Raw genomic sequence first — 9,945 nt, forward strand, 5'->3', positions numbered from 1 at the left:
TCGCGTATTTTCAAGGCGATAGTTGGGTGCGACGCCCATTCCCCTAAAAGGCTATCGTTGCTACTTATTATAGATGGCTGGTGGTGATTGAAGCGACACGTTTTATGCGAGTGTGAGGGGCACTGCCAGATCTTAGGCGTAGATCAAATCTGGCATTTAATTTCATCGACCTAGATTGATGATGCGATGGACGACCTGGATTGATTGCATTTGTATTGAAATGCAGAGATCAGCTGGGGCACTCAATAAAAAGCGGACTTCAGCGTTTGGGTAGTTTTTCACTTTTGCGAAATCAAAAACTCCATTTGCTCTAAAAAATCTTGCACTTTTCGACGTTCCTCAAGCATGTTTCGGCGAGAAATTCCAATTTTTGGCGACTCTACAGTCTCTGCTGATCATTTCCTGTTGTAAAACTCCAAATTTTGTAAGTTTCAATAAGTTTTTGAAACCTTTTCATTTATGAAAAATGGCTTCTGAGGGTTGTGGTAGCTTAGGGAGGGGGTTGGAACTAATGGGGATGGACGAGCCCATTCTAGCGACCTCCTCCGAAATAGTCGAAGCGATAATTAGGGGGAAGAACATGTGGAAGAGGCCAGATAGCCCCATAGACACATCTGTACATTGGGGAGTGTCGGATTACTCTCTAACCTAAAGGGTGCCGACCTGGAAAGACTTAGGGCTGAATATAGGATCCCTGATAGCGTAGATCTAATCCTGCCTGAACCTGATGAGCGGGCTTGCTATCCTAGGTCAGGGTGCGTAGCAATTAGCAAGGCGATTCTTAGGGCCAACCTTAGGCTTCCGATCCATTCATTCTTCCATATAGTACTTAGGTCGTATGACTTAGCTCCTACCCAATTGAACCCAAACTCCTGGAGCCAAATGGTGGGCTCCTGGATGTTGTGGAAGGAGGCATCGCTTGGGGTAGAGATGCCTTTCTCTGTTTTTCAGACCCTCTATATCCCCAAGGTAGTGGCTGGGAGATAAGACCAGGGGCTAGTATTACCTGACCTCATGGGGTTCCCACATTCCATTCGTGCTTGATCTGTCGAGCTCCATTAAGGAGTGGAAGAGCTCATGGTGCTGAGCTGCCGAGAGATGGGATACGATGGAGAGGGACCCCCTGGCGCCTCTTACGGTTCCCACAAAGTATTCAACACTTAGTGCGTACTGTTGTTTTCCGTTTTCCTTTGTTCGTATTCGGTTCGGATCATAACTAATATTTGTGTTCTTTTGAAGGCACTCTTCCTCAGTATGAGCTTTCCACCGATGACTTCGACATCATTTTCATTACCTATCAGCTATCTCCAAAGAAGAGGTCATAATACCAGCTAATCAGGAAAAAGATCCACTTCGTGACGCACGACTTGATGGCCTCTCAAGGTAAATGTCTCGAAGTGAATGCCTTTAGTACTTTTCGAACTCTTTACACTTGTACTAATTTGCTTGTTCCCTTACAGATAACTTTAACAAGAAGCTGCCTCTGAGGCCAAAGTTCAAAGCCATCCAGAAGATGATGGTAGAGGAGAGAGCCCTGAAGACCTCCTCCTCTGCGTACAAGAAGCAGATGGAGGATCTGGTGGATGCCAGTAAAAGGTTCCAGCCTCCGATCAAGGAGGAGGTGGTGGAGGACCCAGACGCAAACCTGTTGTGGAAGGAAAAGAAGCCTGCTACCCCCATCGAAGCACCCAACTGTGGCGAGGCCACCTCCGGTTCTGAGGCAGACTACTACCATTCCTAATTGGGTAGCCATCTCGGAGAGGATGCCTGCACCATCAAAGGCTTCCCCTGCCCTGGCCACATTGCCAGTAGTCGCTGTGCCAATTGCCCAAGTGCCAGGGCAGCCAAAAAGGAAAATAGCCCATCCTTCGAAGGAGGTGGACTTTTTGGGCACCAATTCAAAGAGCCAGTGAAAGAAGTGCTGGAGGCTCTTCCTCCGGAGACGGCTATAGTAGCGGTGGTCCACAATAAATATTGGACCGAAGAGTGGAGAGACCACACCGCCTCATGCACCGTCGAAGACTTGGTTGCGACGAACAGTGCTTGCGTGGCTCGGGCTCTCAGCACGAGCATCTAACTCGAAGGCTTGGTGAAAGACCTGAATGCTAAGAGGGAAGACCTCGCCAAGTACCTCGAGAAGGCGATGCAGTATGGGGACGTAGTGAGGAAGACCAGGGCTAAGGCCTCGGAAGAGGAGAAGGTGAGGAAGGAAGCCGAGGCCCAGTTGGCCACCGCCAGGAGAGAAATAGAGTGGTTGAAGAAGGAGTTCTATGAAGTGGAGTGCCAGGTGGCCGCTATCACCAAAAGAGTGGATCATGCAAACGAGCACCACCGGCTCACCACGAAGGCTCTGGAGGCCTCAAATAAAGAAAATGTAGAGCTAAGGCAGAGGGTGGATGCCCAAGCTGAGGAGATCGCCTCCCTGAGGAAGGAGCTTAAGTCGGCAGGGGAGGTGGCTGTGCAGAACTTCATCGACCACTTCGAAGAACATCCCCTATACGACGATTTTGCAAACTTTTGGGCCTCTTGGAGTGCCCAAGGACTATTGGGTCGGCTGAAAGAGGTCCACCCCACTCTGGACATATCCTTATTAGAGATAGAGTTTGATGGGCCTACTAGAGGTCGGCTTGATAGGTTCGCAGAGGATGCTCCAGAGGCCCCTAGGTCAGGTGAGGCGAAGGCCTGGGTGGAAGATGCCCCAGTAGAATAGAGTTAATCAATCTTTGTAATGACTTCGGCCTCTTTTGTAATCCAATTCAAAATGAATGAAATGAAATTTTTTTGTCAAGTATTGTTGCTTCTGCTTTTCTATTGTGTTGAGCTATTTACACTTAAGTATATAAACGACAACCACTTAAGTAAACATTAAGCACCTCTTACCAATAACCAGTTAATAACAGAAGAACAGATCAATTAACATATTGAAGAACCGAGGTAACAATTTACTAACTGATGTGACAAACAACTGAAGTATCATTACTTAGAGGAGTTACATCACTCTTCACTAAGGCATTTTCAGCACTTAGTAAGATAGGGAAGTTACAAAGGAGATCGGATCATGACACACATTTACTAGACAACATTGAGATCAGATCGGAACACAAGCTCATCATTGATAGTACTTCCTCAAATGTTCGATGTTCCATTGATAAGGCAGTGCTTTCCCTGCCATGTCTTCAATTTCAAAAGTGCCAGGTCAGGATTTCCTACGGATGCAGTAAGGACCTTCCCAATTCGATCCTAACACTTCGGACCGGGTTGACTTTGATGATTGGAAGACCCTTCTAAGGACGAGGTCCCCCAGACGAAGAGTCCCATTTCTGACCTTGGAGTTATAATAGCGGGTCATCTTTCTATGATACTTTGCCAAGTTCACCTAGGAGGTATCCCTCATTTCTTCAAGGAGGTGGAGTTCGCTCATTCGAGCATCATCGATACTGATCTCATTGAAGTGTACTCGACGGTGCGATGGGACTCCTACCTCAACCGGGCTCATGGCCTCGGCTCCGTAGGTCATTGAGAAGGGTGTCTTCCCTGTTGTAGTTCGGCTAGTTGTTCTGATGGCCCAGAGGACGTGGGGAAGCTCATCGACCCAAGCCTTTTTCGAGGTGTCAAGCTTCCTTTTCAGAGTATGCTTGATAGTCTTGTTCACTATCTCAACTTGCCCGTTTACTTGTGGGTGAAGAGGCATTGAGAAATCCTTCTTTATGCCCAGTTTATCACATAAGTCTCACATTTTCTTGTTGTCGAACTGTCTCCTGTTGTCAAACTCTAAGGAGTGGGGAATGCTGAACCTGCAAATGATGTTTTTCCAAACGAATTTTGTAGTATTCACCTCGGTGATCTTGGCAAGAGGTTCAACTTCGACCCACTTGGTGAAGTAGTCAATGGTGACAATGGTAAAAGTCGCGCTTCCTCTTCCTTTTAGGAGTGGACCAATGAAATTGATGCCCCATTTGGCGAACGGCCAAGGGCTGGTTACTACGGAGAGACTCTGAAAAGGCTGCCTCTGAATATTTGAGAAGCGTTGACACTTGTCTCATTTCTGGACAAACTGGTAAGCATCCATTTTTAGGGTCAGTCAGAAGTAGCCTTGTCGGAGTACTTTGTGTGCCAGAGTCGTTCCTCCAGAGTGATTCCCGTAGATTCTCTCATGGATTTCCCTAAGTATATACATGGCCTCTTCGCCTCCTACACATCGGAGAAGTGGTGAGGCGAAGCCTCTTTTGTAGAGGACATCTTCTTGTAGGACGAAGTGTGCAACCTTTCTTCTTAACTTCCTTGCCTCACTTCTGGAAGCTAGTAGTGAATGATCCTTTAGATAGGTGATGATGGGTTACATCCATAATGGTGTGCCTTCTATCTATAGCACCTCATCACCTTCGGATATGAAGGGCTTCGACAAGTGTTCAATTGGGACAACCTTTAGTAACTCTAAATCCTTGTTGCTGGCCAGTTTTGACAGGGCATCTGTATGAGTATTCTCTAGGCGTGGGACTTGAATCAAGTTGAACCTTTCAAAATGAGGAACTAGGTCCAGAACCAATTTTAAGTATGCAACCATGCTTCTGTCTTTGGTCGTGAAGTTTCCATTGACCTGACTCACTACAAGCTGAGAATCACTGCTTGCCTCGAGCCATCTGACCTGTATTTCCTTTGCAAGTCTAAGACCTGCTAGAAGGGCCTCATATTCATCAGCATTGTTTGAGGCTTTGAAGTCGAACCTTACTGCGCAATTTAGTTTGTGGCCTTCGAGGCTTTCCAAGACGATCCCTGACCCGGAGCTAGCCTCTCCTGAGGATCCATCTATGAACAGTTTCGATGTTGGGGGCTCGACTGGTTCCATCGTCGCCTCCATTTCTGGGGCTTTGGCAAATTCAGCCACAAAATCTGCAAGGGCCTAGCCCTTGATGGCATGTCGAGGTCGGAATAGTAGGTCGAACTCACTGAACTCGATTACCTAATTTAGCAGGCATCCTGATACGTCTGTTCTCTACAGCACTTGCTTCAATGGGAAGTTGGTGAGAACTTTAATTGAGTGGGCCTAGAAGTATGGCCTCAGTTTCCTTGAGGCTGTGATGAGGGCTAGTGTTAGTTTCTCCATGTTTGGGTAGTGTTTTTCAGCTGGGAGGAGTGCTTTACTAATATAGTATACTGGCAACTGGTGCGTATTCTCTTCCCTGACTAGGAGTGCACTGATCGCCTCGTCTGAGATCGCCAAGTAGAGGAGTACTAATTCTTCTGGTTGTAGTTTGGACAATAGGGGCACCTCTCCCAAGTGCTTCTTTAGCGCTTGAAAGGCTTCTTCGTACTCAGAAGTCCATTGGAACTTCTTTCCTTACTTCAGCACATTGAAGAAGGGTAAGCTCTTATCTGTAGTCGTGGAGATGAAGCAACTGAGTGTTGCTATCTGACCATTGAGGCTTTGGACCTCCTTTGGTTTCCGGGGTGACCTCATTTCAAACAAGGCCATTATCTTCACTGGGTTTACTTCGATTCTTCTTTGGTTTACAATATATCCCAAAACTGACCCAAAGCCACTCCAAAGGTGCACTTGAGGGGATTCAACTTCATTTTATATTTTCTAAGTACCTGAAAGGTTTGGTCAAGGTGACTTACGTATTCGTTTGTCTGGAGGCTTTTTACTAGCATGTCGTCCATGTAGACCTCCATGGTTTATCCAATGAGTTCGGCAAACATCATGTTAACCAGCCTCTGATATATAGCTCCAGCATTTTTCAATCCAAATGGCATGACTTTGTAGCAGTACAGTCTTTCGTCTGTGATGAATGATGTAGCCTCCTCATCAGGTCGGAACATGGGTATCTGGTTGTACCCTGAGTATGCATTCATGAAGCTCAAGAGTTCATGTCTAGCGGTGGAATCTACAAGTTGGTCTATCCTTGGAAGTGGAAAGTTGTCTTTAGGGCATGCTTTATTCAAGTTTGTGAAGTCTACGCACACCCTCCACTTTCCACTGGGCTTCTTCACCAGGACCGGGTTGGATATCCACTTCGGATAGATGACTTCTCTGATGAACCCGCTGTAGCTAAGCTTATCCACTTCGTCTTTGAGTGCCTCGTACTGCTACGGGTTGAGGGCACGTCTTTTCAGCCAATGTGGGGTACATGAGGAGTTGATATTAAGATGATGAAAACTGATCCTTGGATCTATTCCCACCATGTCTTCATGCTTCCAAGCGAAGACATCCAAGTTCTTTTTTAGGAAGCTCACCATTTCTTCTTTTACTTTGGGGGACAGTGCCTTTTCTATTCGCAAGACCTGACTGGGGTCCTCTGGGTTGGCGAAGAAAGTTTCAAGTTCTTCCATTGGGGTTGCATTTGGCTTAGAGTCAATTATTCGGGGATCTAACTCATCAAGAGGGTGCCCTTCTTTAGGGGCATCTTCCATGTCAACATCTTCCTCTTGTTTGGAGGTATGCCCTTATTCAGGGGCGTCGAGCATTTCCACATCCAAATTGACCTCATTGGCAACTTCAGTTATGATTATGTTAACAGTTCGGGGCTCCGATTTTCGCAAAGAGTTTAAGTAACATGCCCTGGAGCCCATCTGATTGCCTTGGATCGTTGCAATCGCATGTTCAGTTGGAAATTTCATACACAAGTAGTGGATGGAGCTGACAGCCCAATGATCTTTCAAGGCGGGCCTGTCCAATACTCCATGGTAGGTCAATCTTTGGTCTACCATTAAGAATTCCATGAAGTGTTGGGCCACTAGGGGAGCCAAACCCATCTCGACGGGCAGAGTGATCCGCCTTTGTAGGACAATGCTGTCTCCAGTAAATTCGAATAGTGGGTCGGTCATGGGGACCAACCCATGTTCAATTTGCATTTTGTCGAAAGTAGAGCCAGACAGTATATTCACCGAACTGCCATTGTCGACGAGCATGCGTTTGAGTCCGTTTCTTGCCACTACGGCTCTCACAACCAATGCGTCACAATGGGGTGGTGAACTCCTTGTGCATCTTCCTGGGAGAAGGTAATTGGGGCTATCCTGTTGGCCTCTTGGGACTCGTTGACAATGTGAGTGAGCATTAGCGGGTCCTTTACTTCTCTTGTGTAATTCCTTTGGACGTTCCTGGTGTTGCCACCGATATGAGTTCCCCCAATGATCGTGTCAATCTCCTTGATGATTTGGCCTCCAGAAAATGGGGCCTGATCTCTCTGTCTGGACTCTCCTCGATCCCTTGATTCTCTTCTCCAGGGTGACTGCTCTCTATGCCTTCTTTCTCCCCTGTTTGGGGAGGCGGATCTGCGAAAATATTCGCTCCTCTTGGAGAGATGTGGGTCGCTCCGATCTGGGCGTCGAGGAGCGTCTCTGTACTCGTTAGTGTCATGCCTATAGAGTTGGTGGAAAGTGCAGAACCTTGCCCTTTCCATGGGCTTGTTTGACTGCTTCTTCTTCTTCTTTTTATTACTATCAGTTCCTCCAGATGGCCCTGCTTCGCCAGGAAAATTCTCGTATGCCAATATCGGCACTGCATTTAGCGTGGCAGAAGCCAGTGCATATCCGGAGGTGGGAGTTATTGTATGACCTGCTTGAGCCCATTGCTGAATGACAAGGTGCGCTGCGGGTCCTCGACCTACATGCCTTTAAGGCGGAGGGAGTCCCCACGCGACACGATTTCGGTGATCAATCATCTCTTCATTGACGATCTCAACGCTCATCATTTCTACCAGCTTGTCATAAGTGGAGGGATTTTTGCTGGGCACATCCCTCCAGAACAAAGTGTTCATGTTAAGACCGTCTTTCAAAACTGAAAGGGCTTCTCTATCAATGACCTGCTCGCAATACATGATTTCGTCTGTAAACCTGGTGAGATAACTTTTCAATGTCTCTCCAGGGGTCTGTCTCATATCTTGCAGGCATTGCATTGGGGCCTCTCCTTCTCTATGTGAGAGGTACTGGTTCAAGAATGCCTTCTTCAAATCTGGCTAACTCCTGATGCTCAGGGGAGGAAGTCTGCTGTATTACACTTCAGCAGCTCCGCCCAGGGTTAGGTGGAAGGCTCTGCATTTCAAAGTAGGCGAGGCTCCCCTGAGGCTCATCTGTGTCATGTACTTGGTGATGTGCTTCTCCGGGTCTCCCTTTCCTTCATACTTGGGGATTTTAGGGGGCATGAAATTCACAAGCATTAGGAAGCTTCGGATTTCCCTTGAGAAAGGAAGGTTATCATCATCGTCGTCAATTTCATAGGATCGACAAGGCCCATCTGACCTTTCATCGTCTTGAATGTTCTGGGAAGGTGGATGTGCTTCTCCTTGACTGCCCCAATCAACTAAGTCCCGTCTCTCCTTCCTATTTCTAGGAGGAGGAGGTGCTTGTTCTTACTCCTATTCTTGTTGAACTGATCTTCACACTGAGCGGACCCTATTACTAGGGTCCTGCCCTATTCGGTCAAAGATGTTGACTGACCCTTGTGCTTCATATTCTTGAGGAAAATTGTCCCCCAATGTGGTTCTGTTGGCTGGCTCCCTTGCACATAGGATGTGGCTTCCGCACCCACTTCTCTTTCGAGGGGGCATTCTCTGTGCTGGCTCACATGGCCTCGGGAACGAGACGCAGGGGCTTCCTAAACTGGGTAAGATCCTTAGGGCATTTGAGAGCCCTGGTGACATCGGGCTTGCATGAAAAGTTCATGCATCACCATATTCTAGGCTACGATGTCTCTCATGCCCGTAGCTATTTGAGTCATTCCTTTAGTGAGCATGGCCGTCCTTTCACCTCGGCGACGCGATGATAGGATCTCTGGTGAGTGACATTGTTACAGTGCACCTCTTCTTTAGAGGCCTCTCTCGTAGGGTTCTCATCTTCATGGATAGAACTCATCTTATCTCCTTTTTCAAGGACGATAAGAACTTAGATTATAACTCGACTTTGCTCTTTTTCAAGAACGTGCCCTTTTCAGGGTAAGTCACTAGTTTTCCAGTGGTTTCTCTGATGGAGAATGCAGAACTTTGGACGGGAAGTTTCCCACAGATGGCGCCAATCTGTTGACCTCGCAAAATGGACCCTCCACGTGAACCGAGGGCTATTCCACGTATTCCTCCCTGCGTACAATCAACGCACGGTCAGATACACACGGTCGGGATCAGCGGGGGTGGCAGCGGCCCCATACACTCCAACGGTCAAGTTAATCCCATGTGATCGGAACAATACCAAGGTTGTGGAAAAGGGTGAGGAGGAGAATATATATTTACTTGTTATGGAGAGCTAAGTTGTCAGAGTTTATCTCTTTTTTACCTCTTGCCAAACCTTGAGTATTTATAGGTGAGGAGAACCGTTGGATGTGGGACACGTGTATGCATCCGACAGTGTGAGGCGTGTGCTCATAGGCGTCAATCAGTCGCGTCTATAAAGTGGACGGGTAATTACTTCTCCCGAGTTGAGTTAACATAAAGTTGATATGTCGCATCAACTAGGCTCATGGAGACATCAAATCAATTAAACCTTGGGGACAGAAAGGATCTTGACACATATCTCTTTCTGAAATTGGCGACGGATCCTCTGACAGAGAACCTCGGAATGTACTGCGCCTCGACTTCAAGGACAAGGACGCTTCGATCGATTCAGTAGATTGTCTGTGCCTCGCAGTGCATTAGCAGATCTACAACATTGATGATCGCGTCAATTCGGAATCACTTCGGATAGGTGTTGAACACCTCATATAACGTGGTGGTAGACTTTTCGAAGTGGTTCAGATAGGGACGTAACAGTAATGCATGATAGTTTGCCACCATTATTGGTGTATTTGTGATTGAATAAGTGCGTTTTGTGTTGATTAGATCATGTTTTGCATATGTTTGTGTATGGAGAATAAACGAGCATTAAAAGTGAGTTTATTAAAATATCAGAAAAAAATCTCACCGTTAGAAACGAAGGCAAAAGAATTCATCTTTATCAATATGAAAAAGACCAATACAG

Source organism: Olea europaea, chromosome 17 (assembly GCF_002742605.1).
Source record: "Olea europaea var. sylvestris chromosome 17, O_europaea_v1, whole genome shotgun sequence".
Lineage (NCBI taxonomy): Eukaryota > Viridiplantae > Streptophyta > Magnoliopsida > Lamiales > Oleaceae > Olea > Olea europaea.